This window comes from Rhinatrema bivittatum, chromosome 11 (assembly GCF_901001135.1).
Source record: "Rhinatrema bivittatum chromosome 11, aRhiBiv1.1, whole genome shotgun sequence".
Classification (NCBI taxonomy): Eukaryota; Metazoa; Chordata; class Amphibia; order Gymnophiona; family Rhinatrematidae; genus Rhinatrema; species Rhinatrema bivittatum.
Window position 1 is genome coordinate 33,905,670 of NC_042625.1, and position 14,010 is coordinate 33,919,679.

General features: G+C 49.2%; 1 protein-coding gene across 1 annotated transcript in view; it reads left to right on the plus strand.

The window, feature by feature from the left end:
- The window catches only part of LOC115100809 (small G protein signaling modulator 1-like), a 324,051-nt gene that overhangs the window by 213,623 nt on the left and 96,418 nt on the right, over window positions 1-14,010 (plus strand).

Consider the following 14,010-nt stretch of genomic DNA (forward strand, 5'->3'; position numbering starts at 1 on the left):
CTGGGGGGAGAAAAGGAGGGAGGGGGAGAGGCTCTCATATCAGTAAACTAGTCCTACTAGTAACTCGGGGTGATGGTCTAGGTTCTGGGGGGCAGGTTTACAGGCACAGTCAGAGATATGAACAGCACAGTAGACATCAGTGAAGATCTGATGTGATTTGGAGTAAGGAAAGGTACACAAAGATGAGATTTGTACATTGTACTCTCGACCTAGCTTGATGCACGCTTTACCTAGCAGCTATCAAGCCAGGTCTAGAGTACATTGAACAAATCTCATCTTTGTGTACCTTTCCTCACCCCAAATCACATCAAATTTTCACAGATGTGTACTGTCCTTTCGTATGTCTGACTGTGCATGTAAAACTGCCCTCTAGAACCTAGACCACCACCAAAACATCATCCTGAGTTACTAGTTGCACCTCCTACAATAGTATAAAAAGTTGATTAATGTGTGTGCCTCCCTAGAGGCTCTCTCTCTCGCTCGCTCATATAAATTCCGTTTCAGGCATAACGACAGGGAAAAAGGTGTAGTTATAACATGTTATGCGAAGTACACCTCATTTAAATTTACTCCTCCCATTTGGAAACATTTTTGCATACACATCTCGCGATATATTATTTATCGCAGGCATTAGAGCCCTAATGCAATTTGATGAATGACCTCCCCCCCTCTCCCCCCCCTCCCCAAGTTTGTCTGGATAACTCGAAAACCAACCCTTATGAATGCTGACCTTTTACTGTAGACAAATATAACCCAAGATGCATTTCCCTGTACGTACCCGGATCAGTCCAGACACCTGGGTTGTGACTCCGCACCAGCAGGTGGAGACAGAGCAAAACTTGCCGGGCTTCCCTACATATAGTAAGGTGCCACCCACAGCCCCTCAGTCTTACTCTGTCTCCAGCAGGTGGTGCAGGGTCACTCACAGCCTCTGGGATCCCTAGGTTCCATTTTTGGTTTGTAGTCAGGGATCAGTGTTTTTCTTTGAGGTTTGTTAGGCAGTCTCAGTTTAAAAAAAAAAAAAAAAAAAAAAGGGAAGTTCAGGCTCCAGTGTCCTACAGCCTCCCAGGGGGGTTGTAAAGTCCTGAGGGGACCATCCCCCCCTGGTTGAGGCCGCTGCTGAGGGTCGAGGGCCCAGCCGGTCACAGGCAGCAGCGTCGGGGGTGACACCGGGGAGCCCGGTTCACTCACCCCCGCTGGAGCAGCTCAACAGGACCCGGGACAGCGCAAGTATTGAAAAAAAAAAAAATACTCGTTTTTGGTGTTTATTTCCTGAGCCGGCTCTCCGTTTGTTAGGCGCGTTCTCGTAGCGATCGGTGGCTCCGGTTCACGGTTTTTTTTTTTGTTTTCTTTAAGTTATTCCTGCTTGCTTCGCGCTTGGAACGCGCCGGGGATGCTGAGGCCTTCGTCGTGCCGCGCGGTTGTCCCGCGACGGGGTTTGCTCTTCCTGCGTTCCCGGGGGCGAGGGGTCGTCCGGGATCGGTAGGGGGGCCGATCTCGGCCGGCGCGATCGCCGCCGCGGGAAGGCCAGCGTCAGGACGGCGTTTCGGACCCGTTCCCGCTTAGCGCGGGAACGGCGGCCATCTTAGACACAGTGCAGGAGGCCACGCGGCGGGCCCTCGCTAATGGCGGCCGGCCTCCTACGCTGTCTCCTCAGCGGCGTTTGTCTGATGGGGCCCCCCCAGAGGGGGGGGCATCTCTGGCTGACGATAGCGCAGCCATGACGTCATCGGGGTCCGAGGCGTCTTTTTCAACGGATTTTGCGCTTCTCCTGCGCAAAGTCCTGAAGTGCAAGAGGGCCCGGAAAAAGGAGAAGGCACTGGGGGGCCCGGCGCAGGGGCCGGGCGCCCGGAAGAGGAAGTCTGCGGAGGAGCCCAAACGGACTGTTGCAGCCCCGACAGGGAAACGCCCGGTGAGGGGCGTCCCTCAGGACATGGATTCGGAGTCCACGGACTCGGACGATGGGGACCAGGGGGCTCAGCCCCTAGGGGGGCAGGATGATCTGGACCCCGCGGACCCGGCTCCTCCGGCGGCTGCCAAAGGACAACCGGCTGGTGAGGGTGATGACCTGAAGGTAGTCCGGTTGTTTCAGAAGGAGGAACTGGCTCCACTTATCCCGGCTATTCTCAAGGAGCTGGGAGTGGAGGCGCCGCCGGTGGAGACCAGACGGAAGCCAATATGGACCCGGTCCTATTGGGACTCTCGGGTCCGGCCGTGGCTTTTCCTTTCCATTTTTCGGCCACGGATATACTGTTTAGGGAGTGGGATACCCCGGAATTGGGGCTGAAGGTGAGTAAAACCATGGACAAGTTGTACCCACTCCCGGAGGACGCGCTGGAGCTCCTCCGCCTCCCCAAGGTGGACGCGGCGGTGTCAGCGGTGACGAAGAGATCGACGATCCCGGTCACAGGGGCCACGGCGCTGTGGGATATCCAGGATAGGAAGCTGGAGATGCAGCTCAAGAAGGTGTTTGAAGTATCCGCTCTGGGAGTTCGTGCAGCGATCTGTACTAACTTTGCCCTTCGAGCGGGGTTACGCTGGGCTCAGGTGCTTCAGGCTAATGCCGGTCTCTCGGATGAAGAATCGGCACAGGCGGACCAACTGGAGGCGGTGATTGCTTATGGAGCGGATGCGCTGCATGATCTCCTACGCACGTCGGCCAGGGCCATGGTTTCAGCGGTCTCGGCACGCCATCTCCTTTGGCTGCGGAATTGGGCGGCGGATGGCTCGTCTAAAGCTCACCTAGGGGCCCTGCCTTTCAAGGGAAAGCTGCTTTTTGGCAAGCAGTTGGACGATCTGATGCAATCCATCAGGGAGAACAAAGCCTTCCGGCTGCCGGAAGACAGGCCTAGGGCTCGATCGTCGTTTTCCAATCACTCTCGTTTTCGGGGGCCTAGAAGATCGCGACCGCAGAGAGCGGCTGGTTCATCCTATCGCCCTGCCTCCTCCGCCAGGTCTTCCTCATGGACTCCGTCCTTTCAAGGGAAGCGTTTTGGCAGGCAGAGTGGACCCGCGGCAGGAGCGGGGTCCAAAGGCTCCCAATGAAACGAGGTCGGCCCATTCCTCGGGAATGCAGCGGCTGGGCGTCCCAGTCGTGGGGGCCCGGCTAATGTTGTTTGCCGGGGAGTGGGCCAAGATAACGTCGGACCAGTGGGTCCTCAGCGTGATAAGTCACGGTTACGGTTTAGATTTTGCACGGGTGCCCGCCGACAAGTTTCTCGTGTCCCCGTGCAAAGGGATGGTCAAACGCGCTGCGGTAAGGGAAACCATCGGGCGGCTGAAGCCTTGGGGGCCGTAGTTCCCGTGCCTCGAGGACAGCAACGACAGGGTCGGTACTCCATTTACTTCATTGTACCCAAGAAAGAGGGCACGTACTGACCAATCTTGGACCTGAAAGGGGTAAACAGGTGCCTTCGCATTCCCCGGTTCAAAATGGAGACGATCCGGTCGGTGGTGGCCGCGGTACGTCCAGGCGAGTTCCTCGCGTCCTTGGATCTAACCGAGGCGTATCTACATATCGGCATTCAGCCATCTCATCAGAGGTTCCTCCGATTTTGCGTGCTGGGCAGACATTACCAATTCAGAGCTCTGCCTTTCGGGCTGGCTACCGCTCCCCGCACTTTTACCAAGGTGATGGTGGTGGTGGCAGCTCAGCTCCGGAGGGAGGGGTTTCTCGTGCACCCCTACCTGGACGACTGGCTCATTCGGGCGAAGTCCGCGGATCAATGTCAACGGGCCGTCGACAGAGTCCTGCAGCTCTTACGCTCCCTCGGCTGGGAAGTCAACCTCGCCAAGAGTCGCTTGGTGCCCTCTCAGTCCTTGGAATATCTGGGGGTGCTGTTCGACACGAAGCGGGGCCGAGTCTATCTCTCCGAGGAGAGAGTTTGCAAGCTGCAGGGCCAGGTGAGACGGTTACTGGCCCTCCGAACGCCTCTGGTGCGCGATTACCTGATGGTCTTGGGCTCTATGGCATCCACGCTAGCGTTGGTCCCTTGGGCGTTTGCGCATCTGCGTCCTTTACAGTCGGCGTTACTCTCCCGCTGGAAGCCGGTGTCTGAGGAGTTTCAGCTCCCGCTCCCGCTTACTGCCACAGCGAGGGACAGTCTTCACTGGTGGCTACAGCCCGACCATCTCAGGCGTGGAGTTTCTCTGCTCATGCCCGAATGGACGGTGGTGACGACGGATGCCAGTCTCTCCGGATGGGGAGCAGTCTGTCTGGGACGCTCAGTGCAGGGCCTGTGGTCCAGGGAGCAATCGAGGTGGTCCATCAATCGCCTGGAAACCAGGGCGGTAGCGCTTGAACTTCACGCTTTCCTTCCGCTGATTCGCGGACAGGCGGTCAGGGTGTTGTCGGACAACGCAACGACGGTGGCGTACATCAACCGCCAGGGAGGAACCAGGAGCCAACCGGTGGCGGTGGAGGCTCACCGTATAATGTGCTGGGCGGAGCAGCATCTCAACAGCATAGCGGCGTCGCACATTGCCGGGGTGGACAATGTCCAGGCGGACTTCCTCAGTCACCATCATCTGGATCCGGGAGAATGGGAATTGTCGGAGGAAGCGTTTCGCCTCATCTGCAGGAGATGGGGCCAGCCCCACATGGATCTGATGGCCACTGCTCAGAACGCGAAAGCTCCGCGGTTTTACAGCCGACGAAGAGAGAGAGGAGCCGAAGGCGTCGACGCGCTAGTGCTGCCGTTGCCGACAAACGTGTTGTTGTACGTGTTTCCTCCGTGGCCTCTGATCGGCAAGGTTCTTCGGCGGATCGAGTTGCACCCGTCGGACGTGATTCTGGTGGCGCCAGAATGGCCTCGGCGGCCTTGGTTTGCGGATCTTCTGTTCCTGACGGTCGATCCTCCGCTCCGTTTTCGGGGATCCCCGGCTCTCCTCCGTCAGGGCCCCGTTTGTTTGGAGGATGCGGATCACTTCTGTCTCGCGGCATGGCGTTTGAGAGGCGTCGCTTGTTGAGAAAGGGCTACTCGGATGTGGTGGTGGCCACCTTGTTGAGATCCAGAAAGCAGTCCACATCCTTGGCTTATGTGCGAGTGTGGTCAGTTTTTGAGGCTTGGTGTAGGGATCGCAAGGTAGAAACTATGCTGGCACCGGTATCAGTTGTTCTTGCCTTTCTACAGACGGGGCTCGCCAACGGTTTGTCTTGCAGTACTCTTCGGGTCCAGGTAGCGGCACTCTGGTGTCTCCGGGGCAAGGTACAAGGGGTTTCTCTGGCCCTGCACCCGGATATAGCCCGTTTTCTTCGGGGTGCCAAATATTTACGTCCGCCGTTGCGGCACCCCTGTCCGTCCTGGAATCTCAATTGGGTTCTTTCCGCGTTGTGCTCACCTCCGTTTGAACCCTTAAAGCGCATCACGTTGAAGGATCTTACCCTTAAGACGGTTTTCCTTGTCGAGATAGCTTCGGCGAGGCAAGTTTCGGAGTTACAGGCCCTGTCCTGTAGGGAGCCGTTCTTGCGGATTTCCGATTCAGGAGTGTCCATAAGGACGGTTCCCTCCTCCTTGCCGAAGGTGGTGTCGGCTTTTCATTTGAACCAATCTGTGGAGCTTCCTGCTTTTCCGGAAGCTCGAGCGTCGCCAGTTACGGAAGCTGGACGTTCGTCGGCTCCTTCTCCGTTATCTGGAGGTTACGAATCCTTTCCGTGTATCGGATCACCTTTTTGTGTTACACGCTGGTCGCAAACGAGGTGGTGCGGCTTCCAGGGCTACGATTGCCCGATGGCTCAAGGAGGCTATTGCTTCGGCGTACCTTCTGCGGGGCAAACCGGTTCCGGTGGGGCTTCGGGCTCATTCCACGCGGTCTCACGCCGCTTCGTGGGCGGAGTCCTCTCAAGTCTCACCTCAAGAAATTTGCAGAGCGGCGACTTGGAAGTCGCTGCACACGTTCACAAGGCATTATAGAGTGGATGTCCAGGCTCCTGCCTCGGGGGGTTTTGGCGAGGGAGTTCTCCGAGCGGGACTCTCTGGCTCCCACCTGTAGTTGTGTGGCTCTGGTACATCCCAGGTGTCTGGACTGATCCGGGTACGTACAGGGAAAGGAACATTAGTTCTTACCTGATAATTTTCGTTCCTGTAGTACCACGGATCAGTCCAGGATCCCGCCCGAGTATGCAGTGTTCGAAATGCTGATCAGTTGAGTTCTGTCGAACGGAGTGTCCGCTCGGTGAATTCAGTTGTTAAGGTTCGGTTTGTTTCCAAATTGGTTGCCCTCTGGTTCTGGCTGTTCTGTTCCAGTTGGGGGTTTGGTTGAATCGGCCCTTGTTAGGGCGGTACAATTAGTTAGTAGAGTTGGCAGTTTTGCTTTGACATTACGTAAGACTGAGGGGCTGTGGGTGGCACCTTACTATATGTAGGGAAGCCCGGCAAGTTTTGCTCTGTCTCCACCTGCTGGTGCGGAGTCACAACCCAGGTGTCTGGACTGATCCGTGGTACTACAGGAACGAAAATTATCAGGTAAGAACTAATTTTCCTTTTTTATTGTGCTTCTGAGAACACTGGCAGTCATTAACTGCAATGGATTAAATCATCAGTTGCCCTTATTTATTTATTTTTTATTTTATAGTATTTATATAGCGATATTCTGAATACAGTCGTACCGGTTTACAATAAAACAAAAGCCCTTTCAGTTCCAGGAAGGGTAGGAAACATCTTAACAGTGTTGATGGTGGGTGGAGGTAATTTTGAACTCAAAAGCATTTTTAGTTGCTTTCTTGTGTGAAAAATGTCTGTGCGAAGGGGAAGTCAGTTTGGAGGTGGAAGATCTGCTTCCCCCTGTAACTATTGCAGAAATAGCTGGAAAGGGACCTGTGCAGCCCCAGAGGCTAATGTACAATAGCATCTGTGTCTAAAATCTTTCGGTGGGTCCAATAAAAAAAAACCAAAAAAAACAAGCCCAGCTTCCATTTTGTTTTTTTTTATTACGTGCTTTGTGAGAGAGCGGGAGTGCACTCTTTGGAGCACCCACGCCATCCTTTGTGGGCCACAGAGATTTATGTGGCGAGAACAGGCTGATATGACCATTCAGGGACAGGAAATGGGTTTGATTTTGGCACTCAGAGTGAGTCGTAGCTTCAAAGATTGCATTAGTGAACAAGCTGATGTGTGAACATGGTCATAACTTCCTTCACATTTAACTGCAGCTCATTTTTCTAAAATGTTATTTTAAGTTAGTTTGTAGCTGGACGCAAAGTAGTAAATAAACCTATCACTGAATAACAAAACTAGTTGTTCTTTAACCATTTTTATAGGTTGCTGAATAAATCCAGCTATCTTAGGCCAGATAATGGGATAACCAGACTTAGCCAGATAATTTCTGCAGCTAACTCTAAATATCGGAGTTAGTCGCAGTATTCCTCAGGACGTGTTCATGGTGTCCCCTTGCCACTCCTTGCAGAAGAAGCAGGTAGTGGACTTTACGCTTCAAAGGCTCCTCTGACTGAGGGCTGTGGTTCTGGTGCCTATGTCTCAAGAAAGTATAGGGCGATATTCTATTTATTTTGTTGTGCCCAAGAAGGTTGCTGGAAACCTTATGCTCTGTAAAAATGGTGGTGCAGTTGAGGGAATTTCTGACCTCTTTGAATCTTTCAGAGGCTTACCTTCATATTCCCATCCGATTGGAACACCAGTGCTTTCTACGCTGTGCGGTGTTGGGGTGCCATTATCAGTTTCGGGCACTGCCTTTTGGTCTTGCCACTGCTCCCAGAACATTTTCTAAGATTATGGTGGTGGTTGCAAAAAGAAGGAATCCTGGTGCACCCATATTTGGACGACTGACTGATTCGAGCCAAGTCTCAGGAAAAAAGCTGCCTGGTGACACACAAGGTGATCTCCTTATTGCAGGAGCTCAGTTGGGTGGTGTACCTGACCAAGAGCAATCTTCAACCATCCCAGTCGTATGAGTATCTGGGAGTCTGTTTCGACCAGGGATAGGACAGAGTTTCCCTACCGTAAGTTCGGATCCAGAGATTGATGTCTCAAGTGCATCACTTGATGAACACCATATGCCCGACAGTGTGGTCCTACCTACAGGTAGTCGATTTGATGGCAGCTACCCTGGAAGTGGTGCCGTGGGCAAGGGCGCATATGGTGTTCCAATAAAAGAATCAATCTCAAAAACAATGGAATACTGGGACAGTTGCCTATTAGAAATTAAACTTCTCCTCAACAGTCTAAACCTTGTACTCAATGCTTCGAAAACAGAATTCCTGCTCATATCACCGGAAAACAATAACACACTTCCTAAACCACCCACACTCCTTCAAACAACCCACGTAAGAGACTTAGGAGCCATCCTAGACAATCGTCTCAACCTCAAAACATTCATTAACCAAACCACCAAAGATTGCTTCTACAAATTACATATCCTGAAAAGAATAAAACCGCTGTTTCACACTCAGGACTTCAGAACAATCTTGCAAGCAATAATCTTTTCCAAACTAGATTATTGCAACTCATTACTATTAGGCCTCCCAGCTTCTTACACCAAACCTTTACAAATGGTTCAGAACTCTGCAGCCAGAGTCCTTACAAATTCCAGGAAAATTGACCACATTTCACCTATTCTCAAAAACCTCCATTGGCTTCCGATCCACTATAGAATCATGTACAAAACCATTAACATCATATACAAAACTATCAACCAACACACGCAACTTGACCTACAAATACCACTTAAAAAATTCACCTCCGCCAGGCCTATCAGGGAACACTACAAAGAGTCACTCCAAATTCCAAAGGCCAAAACCTACCAACATAAATCCTTGAGTCTCAGAGCCTTCTCATCAGCAGGTCCAGCTCTCTGGAACTCGATCCCACCTGATTTGAGACAAGAGCCATGCTCTTTAACATTTAGGAAAAGACTAAAAACTTGGCTTTTCAAAAAAGCATTTCCAAGCCTTGAATAAAACCTCCTCTCACTAGCACTAACTCGTATGCAATAATGGAATGTAAACACGAATCAACCAACCTCAAACCCTCTCTCACTAATTCCTGCTGAATATTTATCATACTATTACCATTCACAACTGTCATATTTATTCATTTGATTACCTATGTACCGTTTCATAGTCTTATTTTTTCACTTGCTATTCTAATGTATCAATAGGCTGAAATGTAAATATTGTGCTGTTCAATTTCTCCCCTTCCATCCCAAGTTTATTTTCCTTGTTTTTTGTAACTTTCCCTCTCCCTTTTTCTGATTCACTGTATTTAAAGTTCAAGGTTCTTATTGAAAATATTGTTTTTTACGTTACGTTATGCTTTACACTCCTTGTTATTTGTAAACCGGGTTGATGTGATGCCTATCATGAAACTCGGTATAACAAAAACAATAAATAAATAAATAAATATGCGTACTCTTCAGCACTCTCTGCTATCTCATTGGAACCAGCAGTCTCAGGATCATGTGGTTTGGCTCCACTTGCCGATGGAAATCTGCTCCCGCCTCCAGTGGTAGCTGCAGGAGGATCATCTGAGAAAGGGAGTTCCCTTGTCCTCTTTGGCCTGGTTGGTACTCATGACAGATGAGAGTCTGCATAGTTGGGGGGCTTACTGTCTGCAGTTAATGACCAAGGGGTGCTGGAATGCAGAAGAGTCCCACTGGAACATCAATCGCCTGGAGGCCTGGATGTTATGGCTGGTATGCTTGCAGTTCAGTCACAGGCTGTGGAATCAAGCAGTTTGTGTGATGTCAAACAAGGCAACGATGTTGACTTATATCAATCGCCAGGGAGGAACCAAGAGCCAGGAAGGGTTGCAGGAAATAGACCAGCTGATAGAATGGGTGGAAGGTCATCTGCAGATGATCTCGGCCTCTCAGATTGCAGGAAAAGACAATGTAAGAGAGGACTTTCTCAGCAGGGAGAGTCTGGACCCAGGAGAGTGACTGTTGTCAGCCGAGCCATTTCAGCTGATTGTGGATCGCTGGGGCCTTCTGTTCCTAGACCTGCTGGTGACTTCTTGAAATGCGAAGGTTCCTCGCTTCTGTGGTCGCAGGAGAGATCCGTGGTCCCTGGGATTAGACGCTCATGTACAGGTCTAGCCGGAAGACAGATTTCTTTATGCCTTTCCTCCATGACCTTTGCTGGACAGGATAATTCGCAAGATTGAAGGCCACAGGGGGTTAGTACTTCTGGTGGCACCGGACTGGCCCAGGCATCCGTGGTATGCGGATTTGCAACGACTCTTGGTGGAGGCCCTCTTCGTCTTTCACCGCACATGCTTCAGCAGGGACCAGTTCTTCACGAGGATCCGACTCGATTCTGTCTTACGATTTGGCCCTTGAGAGGGCTCGCCTGTTAAAGTGTGGTTATTCCTCTGCAGTGATTGCCACTTTACTCCATGCTTGCACGTTCTCCACTTCCTTGGCTTATGTGTAGGTTTGGAGAGTTTTTGAGGCCTGGTGTGAGGAGCGAGGTGTTCTTCCTCATTCAGTTAAGATCCCTCTCATTCTGGAGTTTTTGCAGGATGGATTGAATAAAGGCTTGACCCTTAATTCCTTGAAGGTGCAGGTTGCAACTTTTGCCTGTTTCAGAAACCTGGTGAATGGTGTTTCCTTGTCATTTCATACTGGTGTGGCCCGTTTTTTGAAAGGAGTGAAGCACCTTAGGCTTCCCTTGAGGTTACCGGTTCCATTGTGAAGTCTTAATTTGGTGCTGGACTTTTTGATGGGTCCTATGTTCCGACTATTGCATAGCCTTTCCTTACTGTTGATGACTTTGAAGACTGTTCCTGGTGGCTATCTGTTCTACATGCCAGATTTCTGAGCTGCAGGTATTGTTTTGCCAGAAGCCGTTCCTTCAGGTTGCTCCGGGGGTGTTCCAGCTGCATACTGTTCCATTCTTCTTGTCCAAGGTAATCTTGGACATTCATTTGAATCAGTCCATCTCCTTGCCATCCCTGGATAAGTCAGGGATGCGGAGGAGTTTTGCCTTTTGCGTTCCTTGGATGTTAAGCATCTTGTCATGCAGTATCTGGAGATCTCGGAGTCTTTTTGAAAGACGGATTGCCTGTTTGTTTTCCATGGTGGGAGTAAGCAGGGCGCTCCGACTTTGCGGCCTACCATAGCTTATTGGATTAAGGAGGTGGTCATGGCCACCTGGAAAGCTGTTGCCTACTCAGATTAGCGCTCATTTCATTAGGGCTCAGGCAGTGTCATGGGCGCAGGTTAGTCTGTTGTCTCGCGTCGATATCTGTCGAGCTGTGACGTGATCTTCCTTACACACTTTTTACAGGTTTTATCATCTAGATGTGCAGGCCCGGGAGAATGCAGCCTTTGCACGTGTGGTGTTGGCTGGTCCACGGGTAACCTCCCACCCTGTTGGGGAATAGCTTTGGTACATCCCACTGGTCCTGTGTACATGCTAGGAAATGGAGAAATTACTTACCTGATAATTTCGTTTTCCTTAGTGTAGACAGATAGACTCAGCTTCCTGCCCTCGGCTGCTGCATGAGTGTGTCAATAGTCCTGTGGAGCTCTGGGTCTCAAGGGATTACTGGTAAATGTTCATCCAGTCCCTAGCTTGGGGTACCTAGAATCTTATGTGAATTCAATGTTTATGGTTGATTGAGTACAGTTCTGGTTACCTATTTTTAATCATGTTTTTAATTAAGTTTTTTTGCTAGTCTGTCCACAGTTGCTTTTGAAGAGAATATTGTCAGGCTGGAGTCACTGCAGGAGTATATATACTGTGACGTCAGCTCGCTCCATCTCCATCTGCTGGCAGAGGAGCATGAACCCAGTGGACCTGAGTCCATCTATCTACACTAAGGAAAACGAAATTATCAGGAAAGTAATTTCTCCATTGTGCTCTGTGGAGAGCATTCTGTGGTTTGGCAGAATATAAATACTTGGAAATAAACACAATTCAATGGCTGAGAGGCTGAAGATTCTCCAAATAGAAATTTTGCAGCCTAACTGCATTAGATGCAAAAATCGGGGAACTAGGCGACTGCTTCGGTCTTGAACTTGTCTCAAGGGTGAAATATCAAACTTTGGGGCATGGTGGGAATGTCTGAAGTCTGCGAAAAAGAGGAAATATGGAACAAAATATCCAACAGGCTAATGGAATATAGGGTGGATATGTTCAAACATCCCACATAACTTGTGCAAAGGTTATACCAGTTTTTAAAGCAGGCTTAGTGCAGAAATATGCTGAATATGGTGCGACTGATCAACTGTGGTGAGTTTTCGTGCTCCGTTGAATCAAACTCTTGGGAATTAATCGACCACACTATGGGGGTCATTTTCAAAATCTGCGGAAATGGCCTTTTATAAAATTGCCCACCCAATATGCAGGTAAACCTACTTGCATATGTCATGCTCGTGTAGACATTTACCCAGACAGAGCGGTGATGTTTTTGTAAGTGGAGTTGGGGGAGGGGTTTGAATTGTAATACATACTTTATAAAATTGGACCGGGGGGATAAAGGGTGCCCAGATTCCCATTGTACCAGCCATGATATTTGATGATTTTTCTTCTTTCTCACCTGGTAATAAATACACAAAATTGTGGTTACTCAAAGGTTGTTTATTGAGTAAGAAAACAATTCTGCAGTATCGGAGGTTTTCACAGCCCCTACGCTTTACTGTTTGGAGACACTGGCTACATACGCTGGTGGTGCTTGAAAAAAATGGGAGGGAAATTGGCCTCACTGAAAAGGAAATCTGAATTTTTTTTGCATCTGGTCTGCTTATATTGACAACTTACCCTACAGATACAGGAGCCAGCTTTTAAATGATCGCAGTTGAAGTGTCTTACTTATTGAGGAGCTGATGTGGGATGGATGTGGCAGGGAGGGGGAGGTGATCATGTATTCATTGTTCAACATAATGAGATGCCCTTCTGTTGGCATGGTGTATACAGAAAATCCTTACACTGTGGTTTTGTTTACTTACTATTCATTAAAAAAAATATTTGACCATAAAATTTGATTGTGCCTTGTACATTTTCAGGGAAATTTTGTGCTCACCAAATAGCATGTGTAGTACATGTAGGGTAGCTTTAGTGGAATAATTTTCAAAAAAGGTTCTTTGATCTCTTCCCATCTACCATTTAATAACTTAGATCTGTATAGTGCATGCTCTCTTTGTACCATTTTGTGCACTGTGGCTGTTGTATGCTTCAGGACTGATGTAAACCTACTGACGCATTTCTGATAAATTTCCATAATTATTTCTTTAAAGGCTGAGAGCATTGATTCCAGATCCCATTTGAATTGCATGCAGGAACTTCTGTGATTGTATCCTCTGAAGGACATAAGACTATATACTAAGAGATGCACTGTGACGCCATTTGGTGCTCTTTGTTCCCCAGTGCACAATCTTCTGTATTATATAACAAGAAGTTTTACTCAGAACTAAAGGAATCAGCTTTCCGGGATGCTCGTGTGCATGATCTGCAGAGGCAAGCACCCCCGCCCCTTGTTAATAGGGGGACACAGACTCGCAGCGATCTTATAAGCCCTCTTTCTCTTTGGAAAGTAGGCCAATAAAAAAGGTCCTAGTTATGGAACATGATCTTCTATGGGCTAAAGCCATAGATCTTAGTGGATAATATAAGTGAATGGAAATGGAATGTAGTGTTTATTTTTTATTGTCCACAGCAAATAATTTGGACAGTACATTTGAGATTTCTTCCGCATTATGTTTTTTGAGCAATTAGTTGACACAGAAGTGGTTGGAGACTATAAAACTCGTGCGTTACTTAACTGTTCCATCATGAACATGGTATACTGCGCATGGCCCTGTCTACTGCACTGGATATGTTGCTGTTTCAGTTTAATCCTGTTCAGTCCCAAGTTTACTGTATTGGGATGCAAATATTTGGTGTCTGTCTTTTGGCAGAACTGATCACAGGGGTCAGTTGCCCATATTTAGTGCTCAAAATGAATACTGGGGAGTTGCATCTTGAATCATACAGCAGTGCAACCTTCAGCTTGCTATACTTGGTTATTCATTCTCTAAATGCAGTTTCAGTTGTCTAATTGGCTATAGATTTCA